This window comes from Salvelinus namaycush, chromosome 39 (genome assembly GCF_016432855.1).
Source record: "Salvelinus namaycush isolate Seneca chromosome 39, SaNama_1.0, whole genome shotgun sequence".
NCBI classification, from domain to species: domain Eukaryota; kingdom Metazoa; phylum Chordata; class Actinopteri; order Salmoniformes; family Salmonidae; genus Salvelinus; species Salvelinus namaycush.
Window position 1 is genome coordinate 346,862 of NC_052345.1, and position 12,827 is coordinate 359,688.

Here is a 12,827-nt window from a genome sequence, read left to right on the forward strand (position 1 = left end):
ACATAACAAACCGTAGTTAATGTTACCTTATAGACTGATATAGTAGACTGCTATATATTATTTACATTGTCAGACATAACAAACCGTAGTTATTGTTACCTTATAGACTGATATAGTAGACTGCTATATATTATTTACATTGTCAGACATAACAAACCGTAGTTATTGTTACCTTATAGACTGATATAGTAGACTGCTATATATTATTTACATTGTCAGACATAATATTCTCTAGTTATTGTTATCTAATAGACTGATATAGTAGACTGCTAGATATTATTTACATTGTCAGACATAATATTCTCTAGTTATTGTTATCTAATTGACTGATATAATAGAAAGCTATGTATATTACTGCCATTGTCAGACATAACATAGCTACAGTTACATAGTTACTGCAGGTGTACAGAATGGAAAGCAGAGGAGGCTGGTGGAGAAATAGGAGGATCGGCTCATCTTAATGGCTGGAATGGAATGGATGTAACAGTATCGGACCTCCGTTCCAGTCCAGCCATTACAATGAGCACTTCCTCCGATATCTCCTCCCACCAGCCACCACTGATGTAAAGAGTTGATCCACTTACCCACAGAGAGGATAAATCTAGTGTAGTCTGCAGGTCTCCATCTTCTATCAGATCCACACCAGTATGTCCCAGAATCCTCTGGTCTCAGCTCTTTGATGTGCACTGTGAAGACTGATGATCTGGGGTTATCCCTCAGGGAAAACCTGCCTTTAAACACAACTTCCTTTTGTACAATAGTTCTTACATTATCTGCACAGATTAAAGGACTGTCCCCTTTACAGAAGAACTTTTCATTACTCTTATGGTCGTCTGGATATTTCCAAGTAAGCCTGGCAGTCTCCCCCACCTGTCCAGTCACATTGATTGGTTTGACGTCCCTCCAATCTGTCAATGACATAAACCTGTTCAGTCGTCTTAACATATTATGAGAACTTGTTGTCAACTTGCCTACCTGGTTAAATAAAGGTGAATTTAAAAAATATATATTAAAAAAATAGGACGTTCCTCCAGTCTGTCAATGACATGTACATTGTTTTGATACATTAGCTGTGATTAGCTGTGAAAATACCTCAAATAATACACTTGTAGAAATGGTCACTTACCAATAATATGCAGTTGTAACTGTGTAATCAGTGAAATGTAACTAGCTACGACTCCACACCAGTAGGTCCCAGTATCATCTTCAGTCAGGTCCCTGATGGTCACTGTGGAGAATCTTTCTCTTCTGTTGTCAGACACAGAGAAACGACCAGCTTCTGCAGTTGTCTGGTGAGAAGCGATCATATAAACACAAGTCTTGAAGTCATTGCTTTCCTTGCAGAAATACTTGATGCTGTCCTCATGGTCCTCTGGATAGTTGCATCTGATGGTAGCTTCTCCTCCCAGATAGGCCGTCTCTGTAACTGACTTCTCACAGCAGTACTCTGTCAATAGGAACACACATCACAACCTTAGTCTAATACTATAGACTGACTTCTCACAGCAGTCATCTGTCAATAGGAACACACATCACAACCTTAGTCTAGTACTATAGACTGACTTCTCACAGCAGTCATCTGTCAATAGGAACACACATCACAACCTTAGTCTAATACTATAGACTGACTTCTCACAGCAGTCATCTGTCAATAGGAACACACATCACAACCTTAGTCTAGTACTATAGACTGACTTCTCACAGCAGTCATCTGTCAATAGGAACACACATCACAACCTTAGTCTAATACTATAGACTGACTTCTCACAGCAGTCATCTGTCAATAGGAACACACATCACAACCTTAGTCTAATACTATAGACTGACTTCTCACAGCAGTCATCTGTCAATAGGAACACACATCACAACCTTAGTCTAGTACTATAGACTGACTTCTCACAGCAGTCATCTGTCAATAGGAACACACATCACAACCTTAGTCTAATACTATAGACTGACTTCTCACAGCAGTCACCTGTCAATAGGAACACACATCACAACCTTAGTCTAGTACTATAGACTGACTTCTCACAGCAGTCATCTGTCAATAGGAACACACATCACAACCTTAGTCTAGTACTATAGACTGACTTCTCACAGCAGTCATCTGTCAATAGGAACACACATCACAACCTTAGTCTAGTACTATAGACTGACTTCTCACAGCAGTCATCTGTCAATAGGAACACACATCACAACCTTAGTCTAGTACTATAGACTGACTTCTCACAGCAGTCATCTGTCAATAGGAACACACATCACAACCTTAGTCTAGTACTATAGACTGACATCATTGACTAGTGATACTGATCATGTGATAACATATGTAGCTAAATGAATTTTATAAAGTTAAAGTAAAAGTCTCTCACCCTTCTTCATATCCAGCTCTACCTCGGTATAACTGTCAGGTATATTAGGTTTGTCCACTCCACACCAGTAGGTCCCTTCATCTTGTCTGGTCAGTTGTCTGATGATCACCTTGAAGTAGTTTCTTCCAGTGACGTCATACAGAGAGAATCTACCACTGTGGAACCAGGTGTTCTTCAATCCAGTTCTGATTTGATCCTCACAACTCCAACTATACTGCCCCACGCAGAAATATTTGTCATTACTTCCGTATTCTGTGTAATAATCACAGTCGATGATGACAGTTCCTCCAGAGTATCCTGTCACTTTGAAGGAGCTCAAACAACCTGTCAATCAGACAAGAGAAAATACCTTTTGGTTTAGTGTTTTGTAATACTACTTACAGTTAGGACTCCTACACTATCCTCACGTTACACACACACACACACACACACACACACACACACACACACACACACACACACACACACACACACACACACACACACACTCACACACACACACACACACACACACACACACACACACACACACACACACACACACACACTGTCACGAATCCCGCTTCCTGAGTCTGTGTTTGCCTGTGTTTCTGTCCTGGAGTGTGTTTCCGGTGTCCTGGAACGCACCCTGTCTGGTTGCCGGGCGAATTAGCTTGTTGGGAGATTGATGTTCACCCGCACCTGTATCCCATCAGTAATCTGCACACCTGTCCTGATCATCACCTCTCCCCTTCAAAAGCTCTGACCTGACATCCATTCCCTGCCGGATCGTTAGCCAAGAACAGTATGTTGTGCCCACGAACCAGCCTCCAGTTTATAGAGTTTGTTTTGTTTTGTTTTATTGTTTTGTACGTCTTGCTTGACTTTAACTTACCGCCGTTTGTTTTGTTTACAGCCATTCACCCGGAACCCATACCCCATCCCTGTCTGCTCGTCGCCAGTGTGTTGTTATCCATTGGATCTGCCTATCCACTCCCATCAACCCACCTCCGCTGTCCGCTCCTCCACCCGGAACTATCTACCTCCACGTTCTCATTGATTAATAAATACTCACCATCTTTTTACTCACCTTGTCCTGGTCTGCTTCTGGGTCCAATTCTGGTAAACCGTGACACACACACACACACACACACACACACACACACACACACACACACACACACACACACACACACACACACACACACACACACACACACACACACACACACACACACACACACACACACACACACACACACACACACACACAGTAGTGTGTCCTGATCTGTAGTAGCAGCCTTTATTAGAAGACTAACTGGATGTTATTACATTGTTATAGAGAGTTATAACAAGCTTATTACCTGTCATGAAGGAGAGGATGATGACTATCAGCAGGATCCTCATCTTGTTGTGTTCCAGGTTGGTCCAGGTGTCTATAGGTCCTGATATAATGCTGTGTTCTCTCCAGGTTGGTCCAGTTGTTTATAGGTCCTGATATAATGTTGTGTTCTCTCCAGGTTGGTCCAGGTGTCTATAGGTCCTGATATAATGTTGAGTTCTCTCCAGGTTGGTCCAGGTGTCTATAGGTCCTGATATAATGCTGTGTTCTCTCCAGGTTGGTCCAGGTGTCTATAGGTCCTGATATAATGTTGTGTTCTCTCCAGGTTGGTCCAGGTGTCTATAGGTCCTGATATAATGTTGTGTTCTCTCCAGGTTGGTCCAGGTGTCTATAGGTCCTGATATAATGCTGTGTGTCCAAGTCTACAACTCTCTCTGTTCTCTCTCTACTTATAGGAACTTAAATACAAACTTAATGTACTTAATGTACTCTCTCTCTCTGCCCCTCCCTCTCTCTAACTCACTCTTTGCGCTGGTACAATTATGTGCTTCCCTATTTCTGCATCTCTCTCTCTCTCTACTAGTTCAAACCCTCCTACCACATGTTATTTCTGACAGCCCCTCCCTCTTCCTCCTTAACCAATCACATCTATGTTCCTACATCACACAGTAGAGAGAGAGAGAGAGAGGGAGAGAGAGAGAGAGAGTCCTCTATGGATCATAGCACAGAAACACATTCAAACACAGGAGCGAAACAGAGTTATTCTGCCACTGGAGGGCAGTCTCCCTCCATCTCTCTCTCCCTCCAGCTCTCTCTCCCTCCATCTCTCTCTCCCTCCAGCTCTCTCTCCCTCCATCTCTCTCTCCCTCCAGCTCTCTCTCCCTCCAGCTCTCTCTCCCTCCATCTCTCTCTCCCTCCAGCTCTCTCTCCCTCCATCTCTCTCTCCCTCCATCTCTCACTCCCTCCATATATCCCTCAATCTCAGCTCTGTGCTTCTAATGACAGTGGTACATGCTGATGAGACAGGTACAGAGTGACAGGTACTGAGTTTACTGACAGCACCAGTGGAGGCTGGTGAGGGGAGGACTACTTATAGTAATGGTTAGAATGGGGCGTATCAAATACATAAATATATTGGTGCTTTATTGATAAATACACATAGTCTCATTTCCCAGTTGTCATGACTGTCCTGTGAGTATCAGACTGATGGGGGGTGACAGTAACCAGGCCTCTCTCTCTCTAACAGAGAGGAGAGGGGGAGCTGTTGATTCGTCACCTTCACACCCTGCTGTAAATCTCTGGAGGGGGAAACTTTGTCTCTCTACCCTTTAGTATTGGGATTGGAATGTCTTTTGTCTAGAGAGACTTTTGCCCAAAACTCTAACTTTGGAACAGTATTTCTAACATCCGAATGTAGAATGTATATGTCAAGTTTCCATCCAATAGACACTGTAAAATGAAGATAATATTTTTGTTAAGAATTTGATTCAAATTTTCTAACGAGTACATAGTTTTGTTGATACATTGCCCAGCGTTTCAGCATGAGGGTAACACCCCATTTTTACCAGAGTGTATAAAGGATTGGCTAAGAATTAACATATCAGACCAGAACATTTCTGTGTTGCTGCATGCGTGTAAAGTGGTCAGGAGCTGAACCCTGAAAAATCAATCTTTAGACCAGAAAGACGTGAGACCATGGAAACGGTTAGAACTTAACCTCAACACGAGGTGAAGAAGATAAACTCACCTTCCTTTAGACCAGAGAGACGAAGAGCTGCAGCTCATGTCCATCTTGGTCCGAATCCTGAGTGCCAACACAAGGAGGAAGAGGCGAGAAGCTCACCTCAGACAATCACTGGTACAGCTGCTTAGCTGTCTTAAGTCAGATATCGAGAAAAACGAATATAAAGGACTATCTTGCTATGCTCATCACCAACTCTCATCACTGTTGACATGGCTGGTTATCTTCCAAGGTGAACAACAGTAGAAGACGGGAAAGGGAAACCCCTTTCGGGCAATCAGAGCCAAACAGCTGGAAGGTCAACAACTTTCCGAAAAGGCTTATTTCCGACCGAGATAAACAAAGAACAGCATTCAACACGTAAATACATTCATTATTTCTTATACCGAATGGGCGGTGGTTCGTGTGCAAAGTATGCAATTAATGGGAGAATAGTTATGGAATGTGACCATGATAAGTGTCCATTTCAAGCCGTCATATCTTGTTAGTCCACTAGGGACTTTTGTCTCATGCAAGTATGTGTGTGTTCTGTTATTATTTAGTTAGTTAGTAATTGTTAGTAAATTGTATAGTACTGAATAATGATCAAGGTTGGGGTTCTTGCAGATCCAAGAAGGTTACGACTGTTCAGAATGAGAATTGATATGAGGTAATGATTAATAAGTGACTGTTCAGAATGAGACTGATATGAGGTAATAATTAATAAGTGACTGTTCAGAATGAGAATTGATATGAGGTAATGATTAATAAGTGACTGTTCAGAATGAGACTGATATGAGGTAATAATTAATAAGTGACTGTTCAGAATGAGACTGATATGAGGTAATGATTAATAAGTGACTGTTCAGAATGAGACTGATATCAGGTAATAATTAATAAGTGACTGTTCAGAATGAGACTGATATGAGGTAATAATTAATAAGTGACTGTTCAGAATGAGACTGATATGAGGTAATAAATAATAAGTGACTGTTCAGAATGAGACTGATATGAGGTAATAATTAAAGTGACTGTTATTGATATATATCTTATATAGCTTCTATATATAGCTTCTAGAGTTTTTGGGAGATGATAACTCATTAAACAACTTATTCCGTGGTGCCCCAAATCTTAATGAGTTAATTGTTTCATGATTAATTTAATTGGGTAACAATTAAACATAGTTAGTGGATTTAAGCAAAAACATTCATCAGATTAATGAAAGTCAAGTCACGACAGTCAAGTGGAGTAAAAAACTGTAGCATAGTGGAGACAGGCTGGATCTCTGGGGAAGTTGACAGTAGTATAGTGGAGACAGGCTGGATCTCTGGGGGAAGTTGACAGTAGCATACTGGAGACAGGCTGGATCTCTGGGGAAGTTGACAGTAGCATAGTGGAGACAGGCTGGATCTCTGGGGAAGTTGACAGTAGTATAGTGGAGACAGGCTGGATGTCTGGAGAAGTTGACAGTAGCATAGTGGAGTCAGGATGGATCTCTGGGGAAGTTGACAGTAGCATAGTGGAGACAGGCTGGATCTCTGGGGAAGTTGACAGTAGCATAGTGGAGACAGGCTGGATCTCTGGGGAAGTTGACAGTAGCATACTGGAGACAGGCTGGATCTCTGGGGAAGTTGACAGTAGCATAGTGGAGACAGGTTGGATCTCAGGGGAAGTTGACAGTAGCATAGTGGAGACAGGCTGGATCTCTGGTGAAGTTGACAGTAGCATAGTGGAGACAGGCTGGATCTCTGGGGAAGTTGACAGTATCATAGTGGAGACAGGCTGGATCTCAGGGGAAGTTGACAGTAGCATAGTGGAGACAGGCTGGATCTCTGGGGAAGTTGACAGTAGTATAGTGGAGACAGGCTGGATCTCTGGGGAAGTTGACAGTAGCATAGTGGAGACAGGCTGGATCTCAGGGGAAGTTGACAGTAGCATAGTGGAGACAGGCTGGATCTCTGGGGAAGTTGACAGTAGCATAGTGGAGACAGGCTGGATCTCTGGGGATGTTGACAGTATCATAGTGGAGACAGGCTGGATCTCTGGTGAAGTTGACAGTAGCATAGTGGAGACAGGCTGGATCTCTGGGGAAGTTGACAGTATCATAGTGGAGACAGGCTGGATCTCAGGGGAAGTTGACAGTAGCATAGTGGAGACAGGCTGGATCTCTGGGGAAGTTGACAGTAGCATAGTGGAGACAGGCTGGATCTCAGGGGAAGTTGACAGTAGCATAGTGGAGACAGGCTGGATCTCTGGGGAAGTTGACAGTAGTATAGTGGAGACAGGCTGGATCTCTGGGGAAGTTGACAGTAGTATAGTGGAGACAGGCTGGATCTCTGGGGAAGTTGACAGTAGCATAGTGGAGACAGGCTGGATCTCTGGGGAAGTTGACAGTAGCATAGTGGAGACAGGCTGGATCTCAGGGGAAGTTGACAGTAGCGTAGTGGAGACAGGCTGGATCTCTAGGGAAGTTGACAGTAGCATACTGGAGACAGGCTGGATCTCTGGAGAAGTTGACAGTAGCATAGTGGAGACAGGCTGGATCTCTAGGGAAGTTGACAGTAGTATAGTGGAGTCAGGCTGGATCTCTGGGGATGTTGACAGTAGTATAGTGGAGACATGCTGGATCTCTAGGGAAGTTGACAGTAGTATAGTGGAGACAGGCTGGATCTCTGGGGATGTTGACAGTAGTATACTGGAGACAGGCTGTATCTCTGGGGATGTTGACAGTAGCATACTGGAGACAGGCTGGATCTCTGGGGAAGTTGACGTAGCATAGTGGAGACAGGCTGGATCTCTGGTAAAGTTGACAGTAGCATAGTGGAGACAAGCTGGATCTCTAGGGAATAGAGAGGTTGACAGTAGCATAGTGGAGACAGGCTGGATCTCTAGGGAAGTTGACAGTAGCATACTGGAGACAGGCTGGATCTCTGGGGAAGTTGACAGTAGCATAGTGGAGACAGGCTGGATATCTGGGGAAGTTGACAGTAGTATAGTGGAGACAGGCTGGATCTCTGGGGATGTTGACAGTAGTATAGTGGAGACAGGCTGTATCTCTGGGGATGTTGACAGTAGTATAGTGGAGACAGGCTGGATCTCTGGGGAAGTTGACAGTAGTATAGTGGAGACAGGCTGGATCTCTAGGGAAGTTGACAGTAGTATAGTGGAGACAGGCTGGATCTCTGGGGAAGTTGACAGTAGCATAGTGGAGACAGGCTGGATCTCTGGGGAAGTTGACAGTAGCATAGTGGAGACAGGCTGGATCTCAGGGGAAGTTGACAGTAGCGTAGTGGAGACAAGCTGGATCTCTAGGGAAGTTGACAGTAGCATAGTGGAGACAGGCTGGATCTCTGGGGAAGTTGACAGTAGAATAGTGGAGACAGGCTGGATCTCTGGGGAAGTTGACAGTAGCATACTGGAGACAGGCTGGATCTCTGGGGAAGTTGACAGTAGCATAGTGGAGACAGGCTGGATCTCTGGGGAAGTTGACAGTAGTATAGTGGAGACAGGCTGGATCTCTGGGGATGTTGACAGTAGTATACAGGAGACAGGCTGTATCTCTGGGGATGTTGACAGTAGTATAGTGGAGACAGGCTGGATCTCTGGGGAAGTTGACAGTAGTATAGTGGAGACAGGCTGGATCTCTAGGCAAGTTGACAGTAGTATAGTGGAGACAGGCTGGATCTCTAGGCAAGTTGACAGTAGTATAGTGGAGACAGGCTGGATCTCTGGGGAAGTTGACAGTAGCATAGTGGAGACAGGCTGGATCTCTGGGGAAGTTGACAGTAGCATAGTGGAGTCAGGCTGGATCTCAGTGGAAGTTGACAGTAGCGTAGTGGAGACAGGCTGGATCTCTAGGGAAGTTGACAGTAGCATAGTGGAGACAGGCTGGATCTCTGGGGAAGTTGACAGTAGTATAGTGGAGACAGGCTGGATCTCTGGGGAAGTTGACAGTAGCATACTGGAGACAGGCTGGATCTCTGGGGAAGTTGACAGTAGCATAGTGGAGACAGGTTGGATCTCAGGGGAAGTTGACAGTAGCATAGTGGAGACAGGCTGGATCTCTGGTGAACTTGACAGTAGTATAGTGGAGACAGGCTGGATCTCTAGGGAAGTTGACAGTAGCATACTGGAGACAGGCTGGATCTCTGGAGAAGTTGACAGTAGCATAGTGGAGACAGGCTTGATCTCTAGGGAAGTTGACAGTAGCATACTGGAGACAGGCTGGATCTCTGGAGAAGTTGACAGTAGCATAGTGGAGACAGGCTGGATCTCTAGGGAAGTTGACAGTAGTATAGTGGAGTCAGGCTGGATCTCTGGGGATGTTGACAGTAGTATAGTGGAGACAGGCTGGATCTCTAGGGAAGTTGACAGTAGTATAGTGGAGACAGGCTAAATCTCTGGGGATGTTGACAGTAGTATACTGGAGACAGGCTGTATCTCTGGGGAAGTTGACAGTAGCATAGTGGAGACAGGCTTGATCTCTAGGGAAGTTGACAGTAGCATACTGGAGACAGGCTGGATCTCTGGAGAAGTTGACAGTAGCATAGTGGAGACAGGCTGGATCTCTAGGGATGTTGACAGTAGTATAGTGGAGTCAGGCTGGATCTCTGGGGATGTTGACAGTAGTATAGTGGAGACATGCTGGATCTCTAGGGAAGTTGACAGTAGTATAGTGGAGACAGGCTGGATCTCTGGGGATGTTGACAGTAGTATACTGGAGACAGGCTGTATCTCTGGGGAAGTTGACAGTAGTATAGTGGAGACAGGCTGGATCTCTGGGGATGTTGACAGTAGTATACAGGAGACAGGCTGTATCTCTGGGGATGTTGACAGTAGTATAGTGGAGACAGCCTGGATCTCTGGGGAAGTTGACAGTAGTATAGTGGAGACAGGCTGGATCTCTAGGGAAGTTGACAGTAGTATAGTGGAGACAGGCTGGATCTCTGGGGAAGTTGACAGTAGCATAGTGGAGACAGGCTGGATCTCTGGGGAAGTTGACAGTAGCATAGTGGAGTCAGGCTGGATCTCAGTGGAAGTTGACAGTAGCGTAGTGGAGACAGGCTGGATCTCTAGGGAAGTTGACAGTAGCATAGTGGAGACAGGCTGGATCTCTGGGGAAGTTGACAGTAGCATAGTGGAGACAGGTTGGATCTCAGGGGAAGTTGACAGTAGCATAGTGGAGACAGGCTGGATCTCTGGTGAAGTTGACAGTAGTATAGTGGAGACAGGCTGGATCTCTGGGGGAAGTTGACAGTAGCATACTGGAGACAGGCTGGATCTCTGGAGAAGTTGACAGTAGCATAGTGGAGACAGGCTTGATCTCTAGGGAAGTTGACAGTAGCATACTGGAGACAGGCTGGATCTCTGGAGAAGTTGACAGTAGCATAGTGGAGACAGGCTGGATCTCTAGGGAAGTTGACAGTAGTATAGTGGAGACAGGCTGGATCTCTGGAGAAGTTGACAGTAGCATAGTGGAGACAGGCTGGATCTCTAGGGAAGTTGACAGTAGTATAGTGGAGTCAGGCTGGATCTCTGGGGATGTTGACAGTAGTATAGTGGAGACATGCTGGATCTCTAGGGAAGTTGACAGTAGTATAGTGGAGACAGGCTGGATCTCTGGGGATGTTGACAGTAGTATACAGGAGACAGGCTGTATCTCTGGGGATGTTGACAGTAGTATAGTGGAGACAGCCTGGATCTCTGGGGAAGTTGACAGTAGTATAGTGGAGACAGGCTGGATCTCTGGGGAAGTTGACAGTAGTATAGTGGAGACAGGCTGGATCTCTGGGGAAGTTGACAGTAGCACAGTGGAGTCAGGCTGGATCTCAGGGGAAGTTGACAGTAGCGTAGTGGAGACAGGCTGGATCTCTAGGGAAGTTGACAGTAGCATAGTGGAGACAGGCTGGATCTCTGGGGAAGTTGACAGTATCATAGTGGAGACAGGCTGGATCTCAGGGGAAGTTGACAGTAGCATAGTGGAGACAGGCTGGATCTCTGGGGATGTTGACAGTAGTATACTGGAGACAGGCTGTATCTCTGGGGATGTTGACTGTAGTATAGTGGAGACAGGCTGGATCTCAGGGGAAGTTGACAGTAGCATAGTGGAGACAGGCTGGATCTCTGGGGAAGTTGACAGTAGAATAGTGGAGACAGGCTGGATCTCTGGGGAAGTTGACAGTAGTATAGTGGAGACAGGCTAAATCTCTAGGGAAGTTGACAGTAGCATACTGGAGACAGGCTGTATCTCTGGGGAAGTTGACAGTAGCATAGTGGAGACAGGCTGGATCTCTGGGGATGTTGACAGTAGTATACAGGAGACAGGCTGTATCTCTGGGGATGTTGACAGTAGTATAGTGGAGACAGCCTGGATCTCTGGGGAAGTTGACAGTAGTATAGTGGAGACAGGCTGGATCTCTAGGGAAGTTGACAGTAGTATAGTGGAGACAGGCTGGATCTCTGGGGAAGTTGACAGTAGCATAGTGGAGACAGGCTGGATCTCTGGGGAAGTTGACAGTAGCATAGTGGAGTCAGGCTGGATCTCAGTGGAAGTTGACAGTAGCGTAGTGGAGACAGGCTGGATCTCTAGGGAAGTTGACAGTAGCATAGTGGAGACAGGCTGGATCTCTGGGGAAGTTGACAGTAGCATAGTGGAGACAGGTTGGATCTCAGGGGAAGTTGACAGTAGCATAGTGGAGACAGGCTGGATCTCTGGTGAAGTTGACAGTAGTATAGTGGAGACAGGCTGGATCTCTGGGGGAAGTTGACAGTAGCATACTGGAGACAGGCTGGATCTCTGGAGAAGTTGACAGTAGCATAGTGGAGACAGGCTTGATCTCTAGGGAAGTTGACAGTAGCATACTGGAGACAGGGTGGATCTCTGGAGAAGTTGACAGTAGCATAGTGGAGACAGGCTGGATCTCTAGGGAAGTTGACAGTAGTATAGTGGAGACAGCATGGATCTCTGGAGAAGTTGACAGTAGCATAGTGGAGACAGGCTGGATCTCTAGGGAAGTTGACAGCAGTATAGTGGAGTCAGGCTGGATCTCTGGGGATGTTGACAGTAGTATAGTGGAGACATGCTGGATCTCTAGGGAAGTTGACAGTAGTATAGTGGAGACAGGCTGGATCTCTGGGGATGTTGACAGTAGTATACAGGAGACAGGCTGTATCTCTGGGGATGTTGACAGTAGCATAGTGGAGACAGGCTGGATCTCTGGGGAAGTTGACAGTAGCATAGTGGAGACAGGCTGGATCTCTGGGGAAGTTGACAGTAGTATAGTGGAGACAGGCTGGATCTCTGGGAAGTTGACAGTAGCACAGTGGAGTCAGGCTGGATCTCAGGGGAAGTTGACAGTAGCGTAGTGGAGACAGGCTGGATCTCTAGGGAAGTTGACAGTAGCATAGTGGAGACAGG